The sequence below is a fragment of the Maniola jurtina genome, chromosome 2 (genome assembly GCF_905333055.1).
Source record: "Maniola jurtina chromosome 2, ilManJurt1.1, whole genome shotgun sequence".
Taxonomy (NCBI): Eukaryota; Metazoa; Arthropoda; class Insecta; order Lepidoptera; family Nymphalidae; genus Maniola; species Maniola jurtina.
The window spans coordinates 16,941,135-16,955,901 of record NC_060030.1 but is presented as its reverse complement, the minus strand read 5'-3'; the positions used below and the strand labels follow the sequence as shown (position 1 = coordinate 16,955,901).

Below are 14,767 nucleotides of genomic sequence, written 5' to 3'. Positions count from 1 at the left end.
GAAACGCATACATCGCTGCTACATTTCATATACCTATCTACATTATGGTATCAATTATATTGCTTGTTTCTCAATTTCCTGACTCCGGGCTGCTATTGGAATTTTTTTGACAGAAAAATTCAACGACTTTAAGCAGTAGTCCGACCGATTACGATTAGCTAGAAACGAGTTGGTGTGCAACAAGAATCGAGTTTGTAAGTGCGATGGGCGAGTAATAGAGTTACTAGTAGTTTATTACAATTTTCGTAAGAATTTTTTTTAAAATAAAATGTAGCTTATGACACTCATTAATAATGTAACTTTCTACTGGTGAAAGAAGTTTCAATATCGGTTCAGTAGTTTCAGAAATTATACCCTATAAACAAACTTACAAACTTTACCTCTTTATACAATATTGTAGAAGCGTAGATTATGCCTGCGTTAACTGCGTGAATGTTTTGATCGCGTCTGATGCGTTTTGAGCATTGCTAGGCGAGTTTTTCTTTGATAGCTTTTGTCAGTGGAGCAAATTAGTGTACACAGAGTTCTCACCGACAGTGTGCGTAGTTAGCAATCAACTAATAATATATTTATCTCTCTTATTTCCACGGATTACGCACTGCTAGAATATGAAATGCCCTTCCGGCTTCCGATTTCCCCGCTACTTTTATATTGGTACCTACAAATGACCAGTGGTTAGGCATCTTACGCTCCACTTTACGTTGTATCATCTCTCATTGTTTGTCGTGATGGCAGGCAAGCATAAGTCTACTTAGTTAAAAAGGATTCAGTCATTGGCACGTTTTTTGAGCGATAAAATATAGTTGACAGCTAGTCGCTTCTTCATCGGCGGTGGGACAAGTGCCTTAATCCATAAATAGACCCCTAATTATAAAGAATTGGAGGTAAAAGCCCACACACAGCGATAACACTATGTTTAGTCGCAGATCCCATTTTAAAAGATGCCATCTGAACTCCCATATCATTTATTTTAATGGCCGTCCCTTCAGGTCAGATTACACTCAAGGCCCTAGCACGAGTTCATGGGCCTCTAAAACTCTAGATTTCAGACTACGACGTCAGAGTAAAATGGATTAGATGATATCACTATAAACTGACTGTGTTTTACGTTAGACAGTGTTTAAATCTGTCGTACTTTACCTTTTCGTTCATATTGTACTTTTCGTTCGTAAAATGACAGCAACTTTAAATACTTACTGTCTTATGTAAAACACCGTTTTTACCAACTCCGCATAAAGCTTTGAATAAATGTGTTTTGAATTCGTTTATTCAGTAAGTACAACCGATTTTTGTTTTACAATGTTTCCGCCTGGGATACACCGTAGAGTGTACATGTATGGACGAACGCAACCCTAGTTAATATTTTATTTTGACGTATACATGTCAAACTTCTATTTTGCTTTGAAGTTGCAACGGCCGCGTTTCTGTGCATGTAAAGGCAGATATGCACAAAACACTATATATTTCGCCGGTCAACTACTGAGCACAGGTATCCTCTTAAAATTATTGCTGACTAGCTGATACCTGCGACTTCGTTCGCGTGGATGTAGGTTTTTTTTTGAATTCCCGTGGGAACTCTTTGATTTTCCGGGATAAAAAGTAGCCTATGTGCTAATCCAGGGTATAATATATCTCCATTCTAAATTTCAGCCCAATCCGTTCAGTAGTTTTTGCGTGAAGGAGTAACAAACATACACACACACACACACACACATACTTTTCCTTTATAATATTAGTGTGATACTCGCCACAACCTCACAGCGAACTAGAAAGGCGTTACCTGTAATAGTGTTTCGATACGCAAAATCTACGTTGTCGATATGTGCAACTAGTACTAAGCCCCCTGGTCACATCTGTACCCTGTCCCTTCAGTGGACACCGAAGATCACTCCAAATGGAGGATATTTGCCGTAAGGGATAACGGCCACTACTGAGCACGACCGTTGTACCTCGGAGTGGAATGTTAGGACTTACTGTTACTGTTATTGCAATTTTATTTCTTTGTTTTTATGGTACAACTTGCAATTTGTTGAAAGCAGCTTTTGCTGTTGGTATCGCCCACGTGAAATTACAAACTATAGGGTACATTTCCACTAAAGCCAAGATGAGCGGAGTGGAGACGAGACGTACAAGAATAGACCATTGTAGAATGGGATGCTGATTGTGACAATGTAACGATTCTCTGGATGTATTTAATTTTTCTGAAGTTTTCTGTTTATCTTTATGCATTTCAGTGAAAGATAGCTCAGCCATACTTTTACTGTAATGCATAACTTGTACTTTTGAGATTTCTTCATTGTTCTTCTTTCTTTTGTGATTCCTTTGCAGGTTATCTTTTAAAATAAAAATAGCAAAATAATTAATTAAGTCCGCGACTTCGTTTGGGTGGATTAGGTTTATAAAAGTCCCGATAGAACTCTTTGATTCGCCGGTATAACAAGTTAAAGTAAGGTTATGTCACTCTTCAGAGCTTTGACTATGCCCATGCAAAAAATCACCTCGCTCCGTAGCTCCATTGCGACGTGATTGAAGGACAAACCAAAAAACTATAAAACCCACTTTTGCATTTGGGTATTGATTTATTGTAAATGCTTAAATATTTATAGGTAAGTGTACATATAAGTCACGAAGTAAGAATCTTGCCAATGGTATTCTCGTTTGAAACGCATATTAGTTGATCCTAATCTATTTTCGGGTTCAAAATATTATTATTATTGGCCCGAATACTGTGAATTGTAATCACCTCTTAGTTTCCCAACAGAGCCCTATCAAATTCCCGAACAACCAAAAACAATAACCGGAATAACAATAGAAATATCGGTTGTTACCATAATACGAATATTATGTATTTACATTGACATACTTTACAAAGATAAACATTAGTAGCTATTTCTTTGAATTTCGTTTCTTTTCTTTGCCCGACCACGACTAAGCCAAAAGAAAGGTTAATGATTTTAGCAATATATGTATGTATGTGTGTTTGTATATAGGTTTGTTTTTATGTGTGTTCCACCACAGCGCTTTAACTATTGAGCCGATTTTGATGACTGAGTGTCAATCGATTCGTTATTATGGTCCGGGTGACACAGGCTACATTTTTCTACGAAATTGATCTGATTTACAGCATCAATAGCAAATTAAAACCACTTTATAGCACATATCTTACTGAGTTCAAATCAAAAAGGGCACAACTGTAGTCCCAGCACAATTAGTGTGACAAACGGACTATGCTTAGACTCTTTCACATCACACATCTTACTAGTAGCTTTTTGCAACGATTTGTCGATGAAGATGCCATGCCGCGAGAAAGCATTGTCATAATGATCATGCTTGAGCTGCTGGGCAACGTTTTAATTATATTAATTAGAATTGCCATTTAACCTAATTACGTCTATTAACATTTACAGGGTTCTCTAATTTACTATCATATAAGGTACTAGCTGATGTCCGCGACTTCGTCCGCGTGGATTTAGCTTATTTTAAGAATCACTTAGTTATTCAGGTCTTTAACTATACACCTAGCCAAAAATCACGTCGATATTGTAAGTGATAGAATAGTTTATTTAAGAATAGAAGTACCTATACTCTATATTTTTGCTAGATAGTAATAAAAATACTTTTAGATTGTAATTTTTGCCACAGTTTTTCAGCAACTAGAAAAATACGAGTAGGCACTTATACGAATAGTTTTGTAACAGTTTGTTTGATTAAATAAAACCGAGCTATTCCCGCAAAACCGTGCTATGTCAAAAGCCTTTGACCCAGCCTTGGATATTGGCGCGTGTAAAAAAACGAAAAATCGTCATATAAATTGTACTGACCGATATTTTTAAAACACCACAGGCAACGTCCCTTGAACTGTACATTCGGAATAGATAGAACTTTTCTGTGTATCTTGTACTAAATTACTGCAGGAAAACGTCCTGTAGGACGCCCTAAGTATCACTGATTCGACGTTTGTAAAACACTATAAATGAAACTTTATTTCAGACATAACATAACCCCTAATTATACGATCGAAAGTGCTTACTAATGAGAAATGGCGTAAGTTAAGAATGGCAGCTTCTGATGTCCTAAGCTTGGGTTATCAGGTCTGCCAGCGAAGTTTGTAGGAGTGCAGTCAAACTAGTCACTCTACGTTCAGGTTAAACTAAAGGGTGCCAACGGAACCTTATTACTAAGCCTCCGCTGACCCTTCGTCTGTCTGTCTGTCTATCAGCGAGCTGTGTCTCATGAATCGTAATAATTAATACAGAGTTGAAATATAACATTTACAGAGTGGATATCTATATCGCTGCTATAGCAAATTTATTGTTCAAATTTGCCACAAATTAAAAAGTACATAGTCTTATATCTTGTACGATGACACGGAACCCTTTGCGTGCGAATCCAACTCGCGCTAGACCGATTTTTATAATAATAATTGGCAAAGCTAAATGCAATATAATGTGGTAACTTTTAATGCCTGTGGCCGTACAGTGTGTCCAAGTTTTTGTGTATCGGTTGTCGTTACCATAATGCTAGCATTAAGGGGTGTTTAAGAGCAAAATATCGGGTGATTCCAGCGTCCGGGTCCTGTCCCTAATGTCGCGATTATTGACCTACTTTACAGTTGCTATACGCATGGTCGCCATATTATTCTATTTGGCAATTTTTGGTAACCGACAAGAAATATCGTCTACATTATTAATGTTAGTCTTACATTCGGATTTAGTTTAATCCAATTGGCATAACCACTCGCGTTTGATGGAACTCTATTTGGCTTTTCTAGTGGGCCGGTATCCCCATAAGCGAAGCGGTGAGGTGTGTTCAGTCGACCAAGCAGATTAAAAAAAAACGGAATAATTTTTTACGTCATGATTGGTTGATTGAAAACATCTACAACCATTTCCACTTTGGTCGATACCTACCGGGTTTTGCGTTTAATGCATCTCTGTTTGATTTCTAGCTCTGTGGTGCTGCCGATGTGCCTGGATGTGTATGTGCGGGGAGGCAGCTCTTTCTTGGTCATTCAATTCACTACAGAATATCCGATTCTACCGTCCAGCTCTGCTGAGTCGGCTATGTGTATGGCAATACTTGTATACTTACGGTACTGTCTCCCAGCTGGCGGCCTTCGTGCCCAGCGAAAAGGAAACGTTTTGATTCAGCGAGTCTAATCGGTAACCGTAAACGTGTCATAAGGTGTTTATAAATTAACAAAAGGATGCTTAATTTAAACACCTACACTTCATTGTAAATAGGCTTTTACGGAAGTTTTCTTGAATTGTCTAAAATCAATGCTACTTTTAAGCTCTAAAGTTGACATTACGCTAGAGCAACATCATGCAAATAATAATAAAAAAGTTCTTGACTTTGTTGATTAAGGTATAATTACCAAAAGATTTAGGATTTAAAGTGTTTGTAATGATATCAAAAGTTGTTTTTAGTTGGGTTGCAAATGAAGTTTTCCAACTTCTGTATCTGTAATATAAGTACACAAAATCGTTGAATCAAATAGGAAATTTCGGATGATATGTATAAGTTAGTTATTTAAAAGAGATATAGGACTCGTGTTAGCGCAAACTTCGCCAAGAGGCTCCCGGGGGTGTTATAAGGCTCTAATGCTTTCATTGGATTAGAAAATAACGGCTGCGCCGGTCGCTGACCCCTGAACTATGAAAATGTTAACTCCCCTCTGTGATAGTACGATAAATATTAAATAGCGCTACTCTCGCGACTTTTGTATGAAGATTTGTTGTTATTCATTATTCATAGGTGTTTGCGACTTTGAAACTCATGCGGGAGCTGTACTAGATGATATCCCGCGACTTCGCCAAGGTGGATATAGAGTTTTAAATTCCCGTGGGAAATTTTTGATTTAACGAGAAAAAAATTAAATGAAAAGTAACCTATGTGTAAAGTCAGGATATAAACTATCTGTATTAAAAATTCCAGCCTGTTGCCTGTTGCATGGTGTAGTTTTGGAGTGAAAATAAGAAACATACAAAAACTCAAACTCATTTATTCAAACTTTTGATGGTCAGAATAGTTGGATTTGTAAGATGATATAGTGGTGATAATTAATTCCGTAAACATAAAACTAAAGCTACGAGGGTTCCAAACGCGCCCAGCTCTGAGAAGAGCCCACAACAAATTCAGCCGGGTATTCTTTTTCTTATCACCACTTCACAAAATCATAAACATAAATATCATCAAACATATTAGAACTATCACACAGTTTCCTCTTTATAATATTAGTGTGATATATTTTTACTTTATTGCTTACCTGTAATAAAAACGCCACAGAGCTCATAAGGCTCCCACTCCACTGCACGCGGCCACGTATGCTAGCTTTATCTAGCCGTACCATAAAAATATCTCTCAGCCAATTTCTCTGGGCAGACACAAATGAGCTAAACCTTTTTCCGCAAGGGCCATTACCCACGAGTGGGATCATAATAGGGTGTTACTTACCACGGAAAGAGGGAGCAGTTAACGCGGCAGGGCTGACGGCTCGCTCAACACATAAATTTTTAAGGTAAAATTTCTATTTTATCATGTTATCCATAGTTACTAATATTATAAATGCGCTGGTGTGTTTGTGTGCCCGTTCTTATTCACAGATCATACGGTTAATGGTTTTAACGAAAGGTAAAGAGGTAATTTGCATCTTAGAGATGGCTATGGGCGTGGATGTCCGTAATCGTCGGCCATGCGTGATGATCCGCACAATCATCCCCCGTGGGTAGCGATTACTACAGTGGAGGAAACTTGCATGCCTGACTCTGTCGATCCGCACTTGCCCAGCGTGGTGGACTGTGGCCTATAACCCTTTTCATTCTGAGAGGAGACTCGTGCTCAGTCGATGCGACGTGGAGTTGCTTATGATGAATGTAATTTTTAATTACTGTTCTTTTATAATGATTGTGACCGCAGAGATGTACGCACTCTTTCCATGTTCTATCTTTATAATGGGGAGTTCACCCTCACTACTTGGGTGCCTGATGCATCCCGTCGTGCCAGATTCTTTTTTCCATGCACATGCAAACTGTGGAATCAACTCCCATCGGCGGTGTTCCCACTAGATTACAACGTGGGGTTATTCAAGGGGCGGTCCAACAAATTTCTGAAGGGCCGGCAACGGGTTGGCGGTACTTCTGGTGCTGCAAATGTTCATGGGCGGCGGTAATCACTTAACATCAGGTGACCCGCCCGCTCGTTTGCTCGCTATTTTATTACATTAAAAAAAAGGGATTGACAGCCCTAGTGTGTCATGAAAAAAAGCTACAATAAAGGCGTGAAAGAACGTTCCAGTACATTCCGGGAACGTTGCTCTAGAAATTGTTTACGACACTTCTGTAGTGTTACAGCCGTCCTAGAAACATTGCCTTCAAATATATCACGTGCGAATTGCAGAGACGTTGCAGTTGCTTAGACTGAGGTTTATTTGTGTGGATTTTCAAATTGGTGTCATAATATTTTACTGTTTAACTTTTAGTTGAGCTTGTCGGAAAGAATCAGTGCAGGAAGATAACATCAATAATAAATTATAAAAATATCAAAAGTATAGTAAAGTAGGTAAGTATAATTTTGTTACTGCAAAAGGAAAATTTTGACAAAATGTTGTTACCGATCGAAGAGGTTTGAGGTCAAAAATAAAACACTATTTTTTTATTTGGGTTGGAGCTAGAAAGCTGAAACAAGGCGGAAATTTTCAAAAAATACAGAAGTTTTATATTCTAGCTGAGCAAAGACGCGAAAAATTGCTAGTAGGACATTATATTTACCTAACTAGATAGTAATTAATACTGATTTTAATATTTCAACGGATCCAATAATTCTAATCGGAACATCAATTTACTGCTAATGAGATTATTATCAATATAAAATTAACGCTCAATTCTATTTAACGTTTTTATTATTATGAATTATTCTGTATTATAAATATTATAATGTAACGAGTTGATAAATAAATAATTTTGTGTATAATTACTTTGATTTTTTACGAAAATTAATGTTTCGCTTCATAAAATAGGCAAGTAGGTATATTAATAGCGTAGTAAATGAGCTTTGCTAATTTGCTCTACATGATTGTGAATGCTCAATAATGCTCCTTTGATCATCATAATCGTTTATTTTGCTAGAATATGGTACATGCATATTATTTACATTGTTCTTAAAGATTTGGTAAAATCGCATACCTTGCCAAGTATGGCGTGCAAAAATTTATTGAATCCAGTCCATCATCTCATCTCTACTTAACATAATTATTATGTCATTATGCAAAAATTACAATTTTCATTACAGCCATTTTGAGAAGAAACTATCAAAGCTGGAAAATTTAAATTTTACAGAGACTAGATGCTTAAGCGATTCAGTAGATATGCGAGTATTTACGCTTTAAAATACAATCAAGCAGTGAAAATAGGCATCTGAATAGGCTCAAGACCACGTTAAAAACATCTCAAGCGTTGTTGAAGCGCACAACGAGCAATATCGCGGCGTTCATACGTCTGAACGAGCTGCATAGAGATATTAACGGGGCTGTGGGATGTAATATGTCGCCGCGAGTGTTGCTCGGCGCTGTTTGCATAATAAAGCGACAAAGACAAACATTTGGCGCTGGCGGCCGCGCGCCGACAGCCAACGTTCACGGGTTTTAACGTTTCGGCTCTGCTTTATCGACAACACGATGAGTTTTGACAAAATGTATATCATACCTACTAGCTGATGTCTGCGACTTCGTTTTCGCCGATTTGTGTTTTTTAAAAAGTCCTTGCGAACTTTAATTCTCTGCAATGATGCAAGCTTCTGTACCTGTCGTTAAAATACATGAAAAAGTGGCAGATGTACAGACACATAGACAGACACACAGGTTGACAAACAGACAGACATACTTATCCATTTACTCTCATTGATTTTTCGGGATAAAAAATAGCCTCTAATGTCACTTTTCGGGTCTTTAACCATATCTATGCAAAAATCACGTCGATCCGTTGGTCTCAAGAACAGACCAACAAACAAAGACGCTTTTCTCTAGTGATGAATTAAATGAGAAGCTGACTTAGAAGCAAATGATATCTTATCATACGGCATACCGATATAAGGGCCTACGCGTGCAGCTCGTGGTCTCAACCGCGAGGCGCAAGCGAGCTGAGTCCCTATGAATATGAAAAAGGACCCTGAATGGGTTGGACTTGGAAACTAGTCGAGCTTACATCGAATAAATACGTGAGTTTAGCCGTAACAATTTATACTTATAATGGAAATCATTCACGATAGTTTAAACGTTAAAATATTCTACCCATTTGCGTACCTTTAACATGTAGGTATAGTTAATACATACAGTGTCTTTCAATACTATGTAATGACAGCGTCACGACCTCGTGGGATTCCAGCGCACATAGTTGAATCGACAGCGAGGCGTATTTTCATGTAAATAGGCCCCGCGTCAGGTCAGCGATCAAAGGGCACGTCGGATGAGGGACAATGCCTTCACTGGACCGGTCTGATTTAGAATAGAACTCGCAATACCTAAACTATATAGCCAGCTGTAGATAGAAATAAATAACTGATCAACAAATTTTCTATAACACACTCAACGTAAGTACTCAGGAGATGTAGACACTATTTTATGTATTGTGTCACAGTTTACGACAGTAAAGCGGAATTTACATTACGAAATTAGTGGCACGACTTAATTTCATTATCAATTGCACGTGTAAATGTCTAAATTCGTAATGCATGCATCACGAAATTGATGCTTGCATTACGAAATTAGACGTTTACACGTGCAATTGATAGTGAAGCCAATGTCGTGAAATTAATTTCGTGCCAATAATTTCGTAATGTAAATTCTGCTCTAGAGAACTTATGTCACTGGCAGGCGTCAATGTTACCTACATTTACGCTGGGTAGCCATTGAATCGCCAATGTTTCTTTGATTTCACGTCACCCATAGCACTAATATGTAATATATTATCGTAGATTCGGAATCAAATCGAGAGTTCCCTACCTTTAGTTCACTCTGATGCAGTTTTATAAAACTGTGCTCTGATTGTGTGGTGTTGCGTGTTAAGGTTGTGTATTGCTTTGCTTGCTTTTTCTGTTTCTTTAGTAGTGGAAGGGCGAGCGGTACATATTATCGCATACAGCACATTGTACCATACAGATTTGACTGTTTTGGCGGATTATAGCGAAATGAGCTATCATGGACAGCAAAGTAACGCATGCTTCTATCCAACATTTAACTAATGGAAAGCATCACGACCCTCAGTAATGAGACTTACCAGGCAAAGAGAGGGAGAGCAAGTTCATTTAAGTGAAGTCACACGAATGATGCGACAACGTGATCGTTATTGGTTTGAACCGCTGCGCAGTAAAGGCTATCGTCAGGCGCCGCGCCCCGCGCCCGGCGCCAGATTACCTTTGATCATTGCCTCGACCCTGATTTACATGAAAATACACTTCTACACGAGCGACGGGCAGGTAACCATTGCCGTTCTAACAAAATGTTGTGTACTCAACAATATGTTGCAGTTAAGATGACGAGATTTCGTCTGGGCGCTATTTTATCTGACAAATTGAAAACATCTTTTTTTGGAAAAAAAGTAAAAATCTGTGAGGGTTCCTATTGATAAGGATTTCTACAAAAACATTTATCAATAGTAATATCAGCCTATTTAATATAGGTAATAGTCTTGATAGCTTAGTGGTAAAGACGTTCGCCTCCTATTCGTGAGGTCGGAGGTTCGATCCCGGTTATGCACCTCTAACTTTTTGGGGTTGACTATGTGCGTTTCAAGCAATTAAATATAACTTGTTTTAATGTTGAAGGAAACATTGTGAGGAATTTAGCAGTCATGAAAGATCTCTATAATGTTCTCGAAGGTGTGTGAATTCTGCCTATCCACACTAGACCAGCGTGGTGGAATAGGGCCTAACTAAACTCTTCTCATTCAATGAGAGGGTATGCACTCAGTAGCGAGTCGGTAACGGGTCATGATGAAAAATTTACTGTTATGATGAAAACACAGTCGAAATAAAACAAAGAAAGCTTAGAAAAAATTTATTTAGTATTGAGTAGTTTAAGTGATGCGAGAAAACAGATATATGTATGTACCTTGTATGTACATAGTATTACTTAAACAAACTATAACAAGTGTAAATTAAAAATTTATAACACCCCCGACAAATGAAGGTTACAGTAACTAGAAAAGACCTGATAACTTTCAAACGGCTGAACCGATTTTCTTGGACTATTCCGCGCTTACGATCCAAAGTATCTGAGATGTCCAAAACATCATTTTCAAATAAATAATTATGTATTTAGGTAATGTCCATTTTGACAGCTTGACATTTGTCAATTGACATAATATTATGAACCTAACGGTTATCTAACCTTCTTTTCTACAACAAAACTTGAAAAGAGCTGATAACTCTTAAACGGCTGAACGATTTTTTTTGGATTATAGCTAAGAACACTCTCGATCAAGCCACCTTTCAAACAAAAAAAAGTAAATTAAAATTGGTTCATTCGTTTAGGCGCTAACACAGACACAGACAGATACACAGATACACATATACACACGTCAAACTTATAACACCCCTCTTTTTGGGACGGGGGTTAAAAACAAAAAAAGATTACAGTCATATAAGGACGGAAATAGAACCTATCATTCTTTTTTCTTTGCCGCACCAACCCGTTGCTTAATTTTCGACTCTTCTCACCAAAGGTTGTCAGGAGAGATTGTTTTAGCGATAAGAACGCCTTTGCACCCTAATGTACGTGTTTTCCGTTGTATGTTCATCTCCAAATTTATGTATATGTGTGTGTAAAGTATTCAAAGAAACAAACAGAGATTGTAAAAAAGATAACATTACCTTAGTCGGGTACAAGGACTTTCCACTTGACATAGGAATAGAGTAATTTATATTTAAATAGACTTTTACAAATTGCTCTTGAATCTACAAGTGAATCTACCCATACTTTTAAATGCTCATTCAACCAAGAAACTATGTCCTTAGAGTCACATTCAATGAATTCAGGCAATTAGATATTAACAAACTAGATATCAAGAAACTTCTTGAAGACTAACTAGAAGTGCAAGAGGTGGTTCAGTGTCTACTGCACAAGTACATTTACAGTTTGGAGCGAGCAGGATAATGTTGTTGCAATTTACAATTCACACAGTCGCCCAACTCGTTGGATTAGAGCCCACACACGCTGGGACGCCATGGCGACGTCGCTGGCTACCTATCGTAACCAATTGAGATTGTCAAATAAGTAGCACGAAAACACAACTGTAGCGAAGAGAAATACGCGGACGTCCTTTCTGGCGATCTTACTTGTATACAAAATTCTGACGACTTGGACACGCTTCACCAGTATTTTGTAGCGTAGGGGCTGGGCGGTCGTGGCTACGCTTCCAAATTAACGGTATCACGCGTCGCCAGACAGTAGCCAATTAAATTAACTGTTATACATTTCAATACGATTTGCTTGGATACATAGCCGGCGACGTCGCCATGGCGTCCCAGTGTGTGTCCTCGCGCTCTCAATATTTCATAATCCCCGCCCGTTCAACATGCAAATGAAGTTTGGAAGATTTGTGAGAGATAAGTATTAAGTAGGTATTTTGTTACTGGGAACGAGGGAAGTTTAAGTGAAAGGTAGTTTAGTTCGCTGACAACGCTACAAGTTTTCTCTAAGTGTCATGGCGATGATTTTCTGTTTTTTGTTTGCCAGGAATGTTCAAAGCTATCGAGAATATTTTTGTTGCTTTTCCTTAGCGCAAATTGTTCTTTGCTTTTTTTTGAATATGTCGATATCATAGTCATCGATAACTGATAGAAGTTCATTGAACTGAATGAGCTGGAAAGGGACTTCCACACGCCCCGGTCTTGTGCCGCCTGAATACAGCGGCTCTCTCTGACTCGCTTGATATCTTTTGTCCGCCTAGTGGGGAGGAGGGAAGTGTTTTATTCTACGTTTACCGGTTTGGGTGTGAGGTTACCATTCCAGCACCTTTGGGATCCAATATGTATCGGTTCTTGGAACTAATAATATGTGCCACTAATTCAGCTTCGTAACTAATTGGGCTAGTGTTACTCTGGTTTTACGGACTATTTCCGATTTGATCACGTGGATAAACTCCGAGCATGGCTCTCCAACGACGAATCATGCAGTAACATTGACAAAAATTTACCTTTCCGTATCCCGAATGATCTCTATACTTTTCTGGGTTAAAGCTATTCAGCTGTTGAAAAGTTGATTCTATTGAAAAGAGCCGGCAAGAAACTCAGCAGTTTCTCTTTTTTAGTTCTGTAAAGTAAATGTTTAATTTCCATTCAAGTCCACACTCAGTATCAGCAAGCGCTGCACGGATGCCGCCCGCCCTCCGCCCGCCCGCCCTGCTTTGCATAATCACCTTACTTGAGTTCCGGTGACGTGAACATTTTAAACTCCTCCTAACTCGTCGCTGCTACTAAACCTTTCAGAGACGGAACTTTTAGTGTACTGAATGACTAACTACAAGTTGTTGTAACTTGTTAACCCTGAAGTCTACTTAATACTTTAAATGAACGATACAGTTTCAGTTCAAATCAAAATTTTCAATAGCCGAATAACTTACTTACAATCAACTTACTTTATACTTTACTAGATTATGCCCACGGCTTCGCCCGTGTGGATTAAGGTTGTTTTAAAATCGCGTGGGAACTTTTTGATTATCCTGGATAAAAAGTAGCCTATGTCCTTCACGGGATGCAATCCATCCCTGTACCAAATTAATTACGTAAGGTATTTACATGAGTAAAATTTACAAGTGTAATCGCGGCCTACTAATATGGCAGGATCTGATTTATTTTACCAGTGGTAAAACCACTTGACGATACAAAACTACCTGTAAAAGATTATTTGAATAAAAGCATTTCTTTTTCTATTAATTTAAAAGAGAGTAGCTTGTCTAGACTTTATACAAACATAAGGAGAGAAATTAAGCGTAAGAAAACGTCCACATCGTTTAATCGTTTGAAATTCTTAAAAAAACAATGCTTTCTTTCCTTGAATATTCAAATTTAATACTTCTAAGATGAAATGTTTGAACAAGGGAAAAAAGAAAGTTCGTCTGATTTTAATTTATACAATTTAACTCTTAATAACTGAGAAGACGCTGACCAAATGATTTATCGTCAATTTTCTCATAGCTAAGCAATTTATCTATCATCTCGATACTTTTAGAAACTGACTTTTTAATTCTGATTCATTAAAAACATTTTGCCGTCCAATTAACAGGGCTCTCTCCGTCACTCGTTTCATACAATCGTAGTTCCAATTTCATTTGAATATTAAGCAACCAAAGTCCATGAAATTTTGCAGACATATTCTAGAAACTAATATCTGTGTCTGTGGTGTTTTAGATTTTTCTAAAAATATGTAGTTTTAAAATTACAGGGGCTCAAAGATTTGTATGAAAATTTTTCAGAGCGCGTAACTTTGAAACCGAATATTTTAACAGAAATCTGGAACACCACAGACATAGATATTACTTTCTAGAATATGTCTGCAAAATTTCATGGACTTTGGTTGCTTAATATTCAAATGAAATTGGAACTACGATTGTATGAAACGAGTGACGGAGAGAGCCCTGTTAAGAGTGTGCTAGGAGAGATACAACAAAAGTTAAACGAGTCGGATTTGAACCTGCTACCTTTCGAATGTCAGAGTATTAACTTTAGTCAAGGTTCGATTAGCAGTTTGAATAGCTTTCTAAAAATTTCATGT

The 14,767-nt window shown here is 37.8% G+C and overlaps 1 protein-coding gene across 1 annotated transcript in view; it reads right to left on the bottom strand.

Moving 5' to 3' along the window:
• Positions 1-14,767, bottom strand: part of LOC123870545 (zwei Ig domain protein zig-8-like) — a 406,654-nt gene that overhangs the window by 123,391 nt on the left and 268,496 nt on the right. The window lies entirely within an intron of this gene.